General features: G+C 33.8%; 3 pseudogenes; 1 reads left to right on the top strand and 2 right to left on the bottom strand.

Annotated features, from left to right (window-relative positions):
• LOC145982406 (NADH-ubiquinone oxidoreductase chain 4 pseudogene) overlaps nt 1-9,769 on the bottom strand; it is a 58,141-nt pseudogene extending 48,372 nt beyond the window's left edge.
• Nucleotides 9,770-9,910: 141 nt separating this feature from the next.
• Nucleotides 9,911-12,217, bottom strand: part of LOC145982405 (NADH-ubiquinone oxidoreductase chain 4 pseudogene) — an 82,158-nt pseudogene continuing 79,851 nt past the window's right edge.
• LOC145982436 (cytochrome c oxidase subunit 3 pseudogene) lies at nt 10,928-11,704 on the top strand (annotated as a pseudogene).

Below are 12,217 nucleotides of genomic sequence, written 5' to 3'. Positions count from 1 at the left end.
CGTTCCTTCAGGGGGCAAACCTGCAGTAGCGGGTAAGTGCCATAAATCCAGGCCTAAAGTAGGAATGAAAGTTGATGCAAGGGTGGGGCAATAAAAATTCTGTAATTTGCTTTGCTTGCTGACAGGAAGTTTTGCAGGAAAAGCTGAAAAGGAAAACGGCAAACTTTGAATGCAAGAGGGACAGTGAACACAAGTTCTTTGTATTATTCGCCGACACACAAGATTCCATTTCGAAGGTGAGGCTATCAGCAGCGAAGTTATTAGAGGGTTGGAAGCAGTGACAACGCCAGAGGAGGCAGGGGGGCGCCACTTCGCCCTCTCCCGGGCCCTTTTTTTTAATTATTAAAATACATTCAAAGTTGATTCAAGATTTGATTGGTTGGTTGATTTTGTGTTTTAAGTCCATTTTATGCACAGAAAAGTCAATCGGGACTTAGCTTAAAGTGCCTCCACTGGGAATCGAACCTGGGACCAAAGGTGATCGAAAAAACTCGGCACTAAATGTCAGTTGTTGTGGATTCATCGCGGTTTCTTACTATTCAGGGACTTGAATTTCGAGATGATGAGTCTGAGGAAACCTTAACAAAGGGAATTTCTTCGATACTCTTGAAGTTAATGAGGATATATTATTTCGAAATGTATTGAACATGAACCTTAAAATGCAAATTACACTTAAAATTCGAATCAAAACATATCGCGTGCACGTAAAATAACGCTATTTAGGATTTGCCACGCTTCAATCATTGGATACAGGTTCGCTCTTTCTCGAACACATCAAAATCGAAGTACATCTTCCCACGAACCCCATAGGTGCCTATAATTGTTTAGCACAGACATACGTTGGAGTGGTAGAGTAAGAGTAAGTAATGCCAGGGTCAGAATAATTCTTGAATCGTGAGTAACTGTAATCTTTGTCTGATTTTTTTTATCCTGTGATAACATTTCCCTGAAAGGTGAAATACAAATTTTGCCCAAAACTCTTCAGCATTACGAAGATGGTTGTCTTTAAAATCTTTGAAAAGGCTTGCTCGAAACAGAATGCTGGATGCAAACTGCCTCATTTGGCTATTCTTGCCATTGAGAAGAAATGTCAAGTCCTGGACGTAACAAAGGTGGCAATGTGTTCTCCAAACCACACACAGCAGAATTCTCCTACAGGAGAAATACACTTCACTAAGTGCCTCACATTGTTTCTAATACTTAAGAAGATTCATTTCTTCCAACGTCACGTTTATTTTGCAAGAAAATTAAACTCTTCGAAGCATTTTTTCGTCATTTATATTATTATCTTATAACTTAAATATTTATATCAGTAGTTTCATCTCAAGAAAGACGATGAATTATAAAATTATGAATGTCTTTTAATACTGAAATAGGCTACTGGAGACAACGCAACTTACCAATAAAAAAGAATTAATGTCTTTATTAAAACGAATCATGTGGAGATAAACTAGTAATCAAGAAGTAAATTTAGGCAGTAAACGTCCACTCTAAATAAAAGACAAACACAAAACACCATACATGAATATAATAATAATAATAATTATTATTATTATTATTATAATTATTTTAATAGTCATTATTATAAGTATTATTATATATGTATATATATATAAATGTGTAGTGTTTTCTGGCGTTTTAATTGTGACTACCCCCTTACAATATTTTGTTGCAAGCATTTCGCCCCCACCCCCCCAGTCACATTTCCCTGGCGCCGTCACTGGTTGGAAGTAAATTTATTAGGACGAGGAAAGTGACATTAGCTGTTGACAGTGTTGCACCAAAGGACTTGATATGTGGTACTGTTTGTATAAATTATAGGAAATTTAAGCAAAAAATTATAATTGTTGAGACTTGAGAGTTGTTTCCTTCAGATAAAAAAGTTCAGATAAAACAAGAATTTAGCCTTACTGTTATGAAAAGAAATAACGCAGTACAGGGAAAGAATAACTCCTCACATGTGTCGCACCTGGTGGGATGCAACCCACATGCACAAGAGTATTGCAGGAAGTCTATGAACGAGGATGAAAAGGGATGATTTACTTCAAAATGTTAAATTATTATGCTTTTCAGAGGCTGAAAAGCGTTTTAATTATGACATTTTAACTATGGGATTAATAGTTGATTTTTCGAGAAATACGCGTTCAATGCAAGTACTCGTTCGAAACTCATTTTCTCTACAGAGCTAGTCAGAGATGATTTTCTCTAAAACGTTGAATTATTAAGCTTTACAGAGCCTGAAAAGCGTTTTAATTAATACATTTGGACTATGGAATGAATATTTGATTTTTGGAGAAATACGCGTTCAATGCTGGTACTGGTTTGAAACTTATTTTCTCTACAGACCTAGCTAGTGATGATTTTCATTAAAATGTTGAATTATTAATCTTTTCAGAGCCTGAAAATCGTTTTAATTCTGACATTTGGACTATAGGATTAATATCTGATTTTTCGAGATATACGCGTTCAAAGCTAGTACTCGTTTGAAACTCATTTTCTCTACAGGCCTAACCTGAGATGATTTTTTTTAAAATGTTGAATTATTGAGTTTTTCAGAGGCTGAAAAGCGTTATAATTCTGACATTTCGACTAAGGATCAAAATTTGATTTTTCGAGAAGTTTGCGTTCAATGTTAATACTCACATGAGACTCATTTCTATACAGACCAAGCCAGAAATGATTTTCTTTAAAATGTTGAAGTTTTATGCTTTTCAGAGGTTGTAAAGCGTTTTAATTAAGACATTTGGACTTTAAAATGAATAGTTAATTTTTCGAGAAATACGCTTTTAATGTTAGTACTCGTTCGAAACTCATTTTCTCTACAGAGCTAGTCAGAGATGATTTTCCTTAAAATGTTGAAATATTAAGCTACGTAGAGCCTGAAAAGTGTTTTAATTATGACATTTGGACTATGGAATGAATATTTGATTTTTCGAGAAATACGCGTTCAATGCTAGTACTCGTTCTAAACTCATTTTTTCTACAGACCAAGCCAGAGATGATTTTCTTTAAAATGTTGAATTAATATGCTTTCCAGAGCGTGAAATGCGTTTTAATTAAGACATTTGGACTATAGAATGAATAGTTGATTTTTGTAGAAATACGCGTACAATGCTGGTACACGTTTGAAACTCATTTTCTCTACAGACCTAGCCAGAAATGATTTTCATTAAAATGTTGTCTTATTAAGCTTTTCAGCGCCTGAGAAGCGTTTTAATTCTGACATTTCGACTATAGGATCAAAACTTGAGTTTTCGAGAAATTCGCGTTCAATGCTAATACTCGTTTGAAACTCTTTTTCTCTACAGACCAAGCCAGAGATGATTTTCTTTCAATTGTTACCTCTTCCCTGAGACACGAAATTTATAAGAAAAGGGCCTGTAACTAGGTAATCTATAAATAAAATCTTCTATATGATTACTTTTTATTAAGCCCGTTTTCTTGTACCGTCACGGAAAACCCGGAAATATATTTAAACCTTTACTTCTTGGCTGAGGCTCGAAGTTCAAAAGAAATTTTTGGATGAAATCCTATCGACTGTGTGAAGTTTGTATCTAAGCAAACTTTAAATAAAATCTCCTACATGATTATTTTCTCTTAAGCTTATTTTCGATTTTGGACCATCACGGAAAACCCGGGAAATATATTTTAGTTCTAACTTCTTCGCTGAGACACGAAGTTCAAATGAAACTATGGACGAAATCTTATCGATTATGTAAGGTTTGTATCTAGCGAATTTTTAAATAAAATCATCTAAGTCCGTTTTTTTATTTTTGTACCACCAGGGAAAATCCTTGAAATATTTATCAATTCTTACTTATTCTTTGAAAATATTAAGAAACTGGACCATATCTTATCGAGTGTGTATGACCTGTAACGAGGTAATTTATAAATAAAATCTTCTATGTGATTAATTTCTATTGAGCCAGTTTTTTTATTTTTGTTCCGTTAGATAAATTCAGGGAAATATTTTATAATTCTTACGTCCTCGCTCAGATACAAAGTTCACAAGAAACTATGGACAAAATATTGTTGAGTGTGTAGGGTTTGTATCCAGTTAGTCTTTAAATAAAATCTTCTATATGATTACTTTCTATTAAACCCGTACTTTATTTTTGTACATCAGGGAAAACTCGGGAATTTTTTTTAAATTCTTACTTCTTGGCTGAGACATAGAATTCATAAGAAACACATTATCGAATGTGTGAGATTTGTATCGAGGAATTATTATATAATATCTCCTATATGGTTAGTCTCAATTCAGAACATTTTTAATTTTTGTACCATCAAGGAATACCCGGGAAATATATTTTTGTTCTTACTTCCTCGCTGAAACACGAATTTCACAAGAAACTATGAACCAAATTTTATCTAGTGTGTAGGGTTTGTATCCAGTTAATCTTTGAATAAAATCTTCTCTATGATTACTTTCTTTTAAGCCCGTATTTTATTTTGGTAAATCAGGGAAAACTAGGGAAATTATAATTCTTACGTCCGCGTTGATACACGAAATTCACAAGAAACTATGCACCAAATATTATCGAGTGTGAGAGATTTGTATCTAAGTAATCTTTAAATATAATCTTCTATGTGATTACTTTCTATTAAGCACGATTTTTATTTTTGTACCATCACGGAAAACCCGTGAAATATGTCTTAAATATCACTTCTTCGCTGAGACACAAAGTTCACAAGAAACTATGGACGAAATCTTATCGAGTATCCGAGGTTCGAATATAAGTAATCTATAAATAAAGTATCCTATATGATTACTTTATATTAAGCCTATTTTCAATCTTTGTAAGGTTGCGGAAAATGCGGTAAATATGTTTTTTTAACTTTTACTTCCTCGTTACGATACGCAGTTCACAAGAAATTATTTACCAGATATTATCGAATGTGTGGAGTTTGTATCTAAGTAATACTTAAATAAAATCTTCTACACAATTACTTACTATGAAACCCGTTTTTTTGTACCGTCAAAAAAACACGGGAAATATTTCTTAATTCTTATTTCTTCGCTGAGACACGAGGTTCAGAAGAAACTATGGACAAAATATTGTTGAGTGTGTAGGGTTTGTATCCAGTTAGTCTTTAAATAAAATCTTCTATATGATTACTTTCTATTAAACCCGTACTTTATTTTTGTACTACAGGGAAAACTCGGGAATTTTTTTTAAATTCTTACTTCTTGGCTGAGACATAGAATTCATAAGAAACTATGGACCAATATCGAGTGTGTGAGGTTTGTATCTAGGTAATCTTTAAATAAAATCATTTATATGATTACTTTCTATTAAGTCCGTTTTTTATTTTTGTACGTACATTCAGGGAAAACCCTGGAAATATTTTTAAATTCTTACTTCCTCGCTGAATCACGAAGTTCACAAGAAATTATGGACCAAATCTTATCGACTGTGTAAGGGTTGTATCTAGGCAAAAAAAAAAGGTAAAGTGCTCCCCTGTGCATAGCACCACGCCATGAAGGCGTATAGGGGGTGTGGGGGTAACGCCCCACACTTTCTTGATCCGGTCGTGAGTGGGGGTGATGTGATCAGCATCACGCCCTTGACCGCCTTTACCCCCCAGGGTTTCCCCCAGGTACCCATGTTATTCGACGCTGGGTGGGCGCCGGGGCCGCTTCCAACCTTAGAAAAGTTCCCGGATTTGAACCGGCCGGGGATCGAACCCGGGACCTTGAGCATGGTAGTCAGACGCGTTACCGACTGAGCCACCGCGGCCACCTTGTATCTAGGCAATCCATAAATAAAATCTCCTATATGACTACTTTCTCTTAAGCTCATTTTCAATTTTTGTACCATCACGGAAAACCAGGGAAATATATTTTAATTCTTACTTCTTCGCTGAGACACGAAATTCATAAGAAACTATGGACAAAATATTATCGAATGTGTGAGGTTTGTATCTAAGTAATCCTTAAATAAAATCGTCTATACGATTTCCTTGTATTAAGCCCGTTTTTGTTTTTTGTGCGGTCACAGAAAACTCGGAAAAATTTCATAATTCTTATTTCTTTGCTGAGACACGAAGTTCTCAAGAACCTATGGACAAAATATTATCTAATGTGAGAGGTTTGTATCTAAGTAATCCTTAAATAAAATATTTTATATGATTACTTTCTATTTTGCTCGTTTTTCATTTTTGTACCTTGACGGAAAATAGTGTTGCTCATGGGACGGGACATGTCCCGTCTCGTCTCCTGTCTCGTCTCGAAAAGGAGACGAGACATGAGACGGGACAAGCCTTTTGAAATTCGAGACGGGACCAGACGGAATGCCTTTCTCGTCTCGTTTTCGAGACGAGATACGAGACGGGACAGGACGGCTTTTGTAAAGTCTCGTCTCGTCTCGAATGTCTCGAAAAAAAAATAAGAGCAAAAATTTTATCAGTTGCAAATAGTTGTTTGCTTGGAATAAAGGATTTCAATTAGAAACTTTGATAAGCGTGTATTAAGTCGAAATAAGACTATTCTAGAGAGAGTAATGAATGAAAACCTAAACTTATTTTTAATACTCTTTCGAAACACAGCATTACTCCCCATTTTTGTTTTTCAATTCATTCCAGGTTAATAACATTATGTTACGATAGTACTCCTTATACTAATACAATTCTGAATAACATCAAGTAAAAGGGCAGGTAGAGAAGGTGGAAGGAGGGGCCAAAAGATCGTGGAATGTCTGCGTCCGAGGTTTATCTTGTAAAAATAGTCTCAGCTCCATGGGTTGGAAGGATAAACGGACCGACGGATATGGTTTATTTTTATTAATTAATTTTTACATCAAAGGGTGTACAGAAGTGATTGTTATTAGGAAGTAGGAAAAGCATTGTAGGAAACATGGCAGTACAAATTGATAAGGAGTTGTTGTTAAAGTTATTAAGGAGTCCAAGATATAAGCAAGACTAAGAGAAGGAGATAATTAAGGACAAATAATCTTGCATTATCCCACTCCGAACTTCTGAGAGCTAAAGAGGAGGAGAAAATACAGGAAATATGGAAAGAAGTAATTTGGTGATTTTAGTGTTTACATGGAACCATGACAAGATTTTACCACATGATTATTTGCACGTGTTGCGAAATTATTAGAATGTTATGGAAGTTTCGGAAATGTCTTTGTTGAGAAAATCCTTGTTGTTTCCCTCAGGCATTCTACAGGTGGTTGGATTCGATTTTTCTACGTCTGTTTGAAGATTATTTAGAATGCTTTTTTATGTATTTATTTCTTATTTAAGTTGAATACTATTCCTTGGATTGTAATTACGAAATACTGAGCCTGATATAGAATAGATTTCACGTGAAGGAAGTGCACTAACTTCTGTATAATCGTCGTAGAAGGAAACTTTGTTCTATTGGGACTCCCCGATGGTACAGTGGTAGCACTTCACCTTGTAATCAAGGGGTGCCGGGTTCGATAACCGGTGAAGGAACATAGTGATTTGAATCCCATTTTAAAGTGAGGGGCCAGTTCCGATTAGCTTTTCTGTGAATCAAATGAAGGAAAGTTGTAGCTGTTCTTTTTATTCTGTAAATTTAGCCTTCAAGTTTATTAGCAAAATACATGTAGTGTCTACTGTCTACATTTTCAATCGTTACTAAACAATTTTCACAAAGTAGTTTTATCAAACTTCAGAGGGAAGCTGACAGCAATGTTAGGGTGGCGGGAGTCTGTTTACGGCCAGGGCGTTTTCCGAGACTATTTTTCGCCGCTTCCCACTGACAGAGGTTTTGCTTTGCTTCAGGGGGCAAACCTGCAGTAGCGGGTAAGTGCCATAAATCCAGGCCTAAAGTAGGAATGAAAGTTGATGCAAGGGTGGGGCAATAAAAATTCTGTAATTTGCTTTGCTTGCTGACAGGAAGTTTTGCAGGAAAAGCTGAAAAGGAAAACGGCAAACTTTGAATGCAAGAGGGACAGTGAACACAAGTTCTTTGTATTATTCGCCGACACACAAGCTTCCATTTCGAAGGTGAGGCTATCAGCAGCGAAGTTATTAGAGGATTGGAAGCAGTGACGACGCCAGAGGAGGCAGGGGGGCGCCACTTCGCCCTCTCCCGGGCCCTCCAACTGAAGTTAATTAAATATCAAATAATAAAGAGAGTTCATTTATAAGTATATGACGATTTTCACCTTTTCAAAGTGGTGTATTCTGCATGATATCACTTTCCTGTTTATAATACCAACTTGATTAACAAATATTAATTTGTTTAGTATATATATATATAGCTATGTGTATGTGACTTTCGTTCAAGATTCGAGCGCCGACCTGGGCATAGGTGATTTCTCATTCATTTATGTCCTATAATCGTCGAGATTAACCTAAGTTTTAAAAAGTTTTAAGAACTGGGAAAAAGTGTTGAATGTGGATGGTTTTAAAACATCACGAATATTTTCAGGACCACAAGACATCATCTGTAGTACGCGCAAATTATTCTAATCGTGGTCGTTAGTGACAACGCTAATTATTAAACTACATTCAAAGTTGATTCAAGATTTGATTGGTTGGTTGATTTTGTGTTTTAAGTCCATTTTATGCACAGAAAAGTCAATCGGGACTTAGCTTAAAGTGCCTCCACTGGGTATCGAACCTGGGACCAAAGGTGATCGAAAAAACTCGGCACTAAATGTCAGTTGTTGTGGATTCATCGCGGTTTCTTACTATTCAGGGACTTGAATTTCGAGATGATGAGTCTGAGGAAACCTTAACAAAGGGAATTTCTTCGATACTCTTGAAGTTAATGAGGATATATTATTTCGAAATGTATTGAACATGAACCTTAAAATGCAAATTACACTTAAAATTCGAATCAAAACATATCGCGGGCACGTAAAATAACGCTATTTAGGATTTGCCACGCTTCAATCATTGGATACAGGTTCGCTCTTTCTCGAACACATCAAAATCGAAGAACATCTTCCCACGAACCCCATAGGTGCCTGTAATTGTTTAGCACAGACATACGTTGGAGTGGTAGAGTAAGAGTAAGTAATGCCAGGGTCAGAATATTTCTTGAATCGTGAGTAACTGTAATCTTTGTCTGATTTTTTTTATCCTGTGATAACATACAAGTGCCCGACCAACATTATTTAATCTACTACAAGCATCATCAATTGAATGGTATCAAATGTCACCTCCCTCTGAACATACATATTCAGAACTCCCAATACTACTTACTAACAACTAATTTTTAAGGTGGCAGAGAAGTGCATTGAATTTGAGCTTCAATTATAAGGAATATCCCTTACTTAAAAGTGGCAACCTGAAATCAAGTAGGATTACAAGATAGATCCTCCCCATTAATAGAACAAATAATATTTTTCCATGACCACACAATATTAATTTTAATTATAATTACAGTATTAGTAGGATACTTAATAGCATCATTATTTAATAACAAATTAACAAACCGAATACTTTTAGAAGGACAAACATTAGAAACAATATGAACAATTATACCAGCAATTACCCTAGTTTTTATTGCCCTACCCTCTCTACGTTTATTATACTTATTAGATGAAATTAATCAACCTTCATTGACCCTTAAAACTATTGGACATCAATGATATTGAAGTTATGAATACTCCGATTTTATAAGGGCAGAATTTGACTCATATATATCCCCAACAAATGAAATATCTATAGACTCATTTCGATTATTAGATGTAGATAATCGAACAGTATTACCAATTAACATAGATATCCGAGTACTAACTACATCTGCAGATGTATTACACTCATGAGCCATACCATCCATAGGGATTAAAATAGATGCCACCCCAGGACGACTTAACCAGGCAGGAGTAAATATTAGTCGAATTGGCTTATTTTTCGGACAATGTTCAGAAATTTGTGGTTCTAATCATAGATTCATACCAATTATTGTTGAAACTACAACTCACAAATCTTTTATTAATTGACTAATAAAAATTATACAAGAATCATTAGATGACTGAAAAGTAAGTAATGGTCTCTTAAACCACAAAATAGTAATATAACAACTACTTCTAATGAAAAGAGTTAGTTAATCTATAACATAGGAATGTCAAACCTAAATTATCTTTATAGATACTTTTTTATTCCACAAATATACCCATTAAATTGAATTATTCTATTTATAATATTTATATCAATTTATTTTCTATTTATAATCATCAATTATTATAATTATAATAAATTATTAAATAGTAACAACTTTAAAATAGAAAATAAAACCAAAAATTAAATACTGAAAATGATAACAAGATTATTTTCATCATTCGATCCAACATCATCAATTATAAATATATCACTAAATTGAATTAGAACATTCCTGGGATTATTAATAATCCCAGCCCCATTTTGATTAATACAATCACGAACCTCTATATTATATAACATAATAATAATAAAGTTACATGAAGAATTTAAAACATTTTTAGGGATAATTAGTCACCAGGGAAGAACCCTAATATTTATTAGTATATTTTCAATAATCTTATTTAATAATTCAATAGGATTACTACCCTATGTATTTACTAGATCAAGTCACTTAGTATTTACCCTAACCCTGGCCCTACCAATATGATTATCATTTATATTATTTGGGTGAATCAATAATACAAAACATATATTAGCACACCTAGTACCGGAAGGTGTGCCAGCACTATTAATACCAATTATAGTAGGTATTGAAATAATTAGAAATCTAATTCGTCCAATAACTCTATCAGTGCGACTAGCAGCAAACATAATAGTTGGACATTTAATAATATCAATAATTGGAAATACAGGAACAATATTAGAAATTATTGGACTTTCAATATTAATTTTAGCACAAATTATATTAATTATTATAGAAACAGCCGTAGCATTTATCCAATCTTATGTATTTGCCTTATTAATTGCTATTTATTCTAGAGAATCAAAATAAACAATGTCAGCAAACCAAAACCACCCATATCACCTAGTAGATCAAAGCCCATGACCAGCAACAGGAGCTATTAGAGCAATAATATTAACAACAGGGATAATTAGATGATTTCACCAACAAAATATAATTCTATTATCAATAGGAATAACAACTATACTTCTTACAATAATTCAATGATGACGAGATATTTCACGAGAGGGAACATATCAAGGATTACATACAAATCAAGTTATAATAGGACTACGATGGGGCATAATTCTATTTATTATCTCAGAGGTATTATTTTTTGTATCCTTCTTTTGAGCATTTTTCCATAGAAGATTATCCCCAACAATTGAACTGGGGATATTATGACCACCAAGGGGAATTACTCCATTTAACCCAATACAAGTACCTTTATTAAATACAGCAATTTTACTAGCCTCAGGAGTAACAGTAACATGAGCCCATCATGGGTTATTAGAAAAAAAACACTCACATACAACGCAAGCCCTTATATTAACACTAATATTAGGAATATATTTTACTATTCTTCAGGCATATGAATATTATGAATCCCCCTTTACTATCGCTGATGCAGTATATGGATCCACATTCTTTATAGCAACAGGATTTCATGGGTTACATGTTATTATTGGATCAACATTCCTAGGGGTATGTTTAGCTCGACACATCTTATGCCATTTTTCACCAACACATCACTTCGGATTTGAAGCAGCAGCCTGATATTGACATTTCGTAGATGTAGTATGATTATTCCTTTATATTTCAATTTACTGATGAGGTAGATAATTTACTTAGTATATTTAAAGTACGCTTAACTTCCAATTAAAAAGATTATAATAAAATAAAGTAAATAATTAATATAATCATAAGTACCTCATTATTAATTATAATAATTACCTCAATTGTAATAATATTATCCACATTACTATCAAAAAAAATAATTACAGACCGAGAAAAAAGATCACCGTTTGAGTGTGGATTTGACCCAAAATCCTCAGCACGAATTCCATTCTCTATAAAATTCTTTCTAATTGCAGTAATTTTTCTAATTTTTGATGTAGAAATTGTATTACTATTACCAATGACAGTTATTATTACTAATTCAAAACTAATATATTGAATATGTGTTAGACTCCTATTCCTATTAATCTTGCTTTTAGGTTTATATCATGAATGAACCCAAGGATCACTAGAATGAGCATGCTAGAGTAATAGTTAATAATAATATTTGAGTTGCATTCAAAAGGTATTGAATAGTTCAATTTACTTTATTGAGCAAGAAGCAAA

Source organism: Lepisma saccharinum, unplaced genomic scaffold, assembly GCF_977018435.1.
Source record: "Lepisma saccharinum unplaced genomic scaffold, izLepSacc3.1 HAP1_SCAFFOLD_162, whole genome shotgun sequence".
Classification (NCBI taxonomy): domain Eukaryota; kingdom Metazoa; phylum Arthropoda; class Insecta; order Zygentoma; family Lepismatidae; genus Lepisma; species Lepisma saccharinum.
Note: the sequence above shows the minus strand (reverse complement) of the source record. Positions and strands in the feature narration are given on the sequence as shown.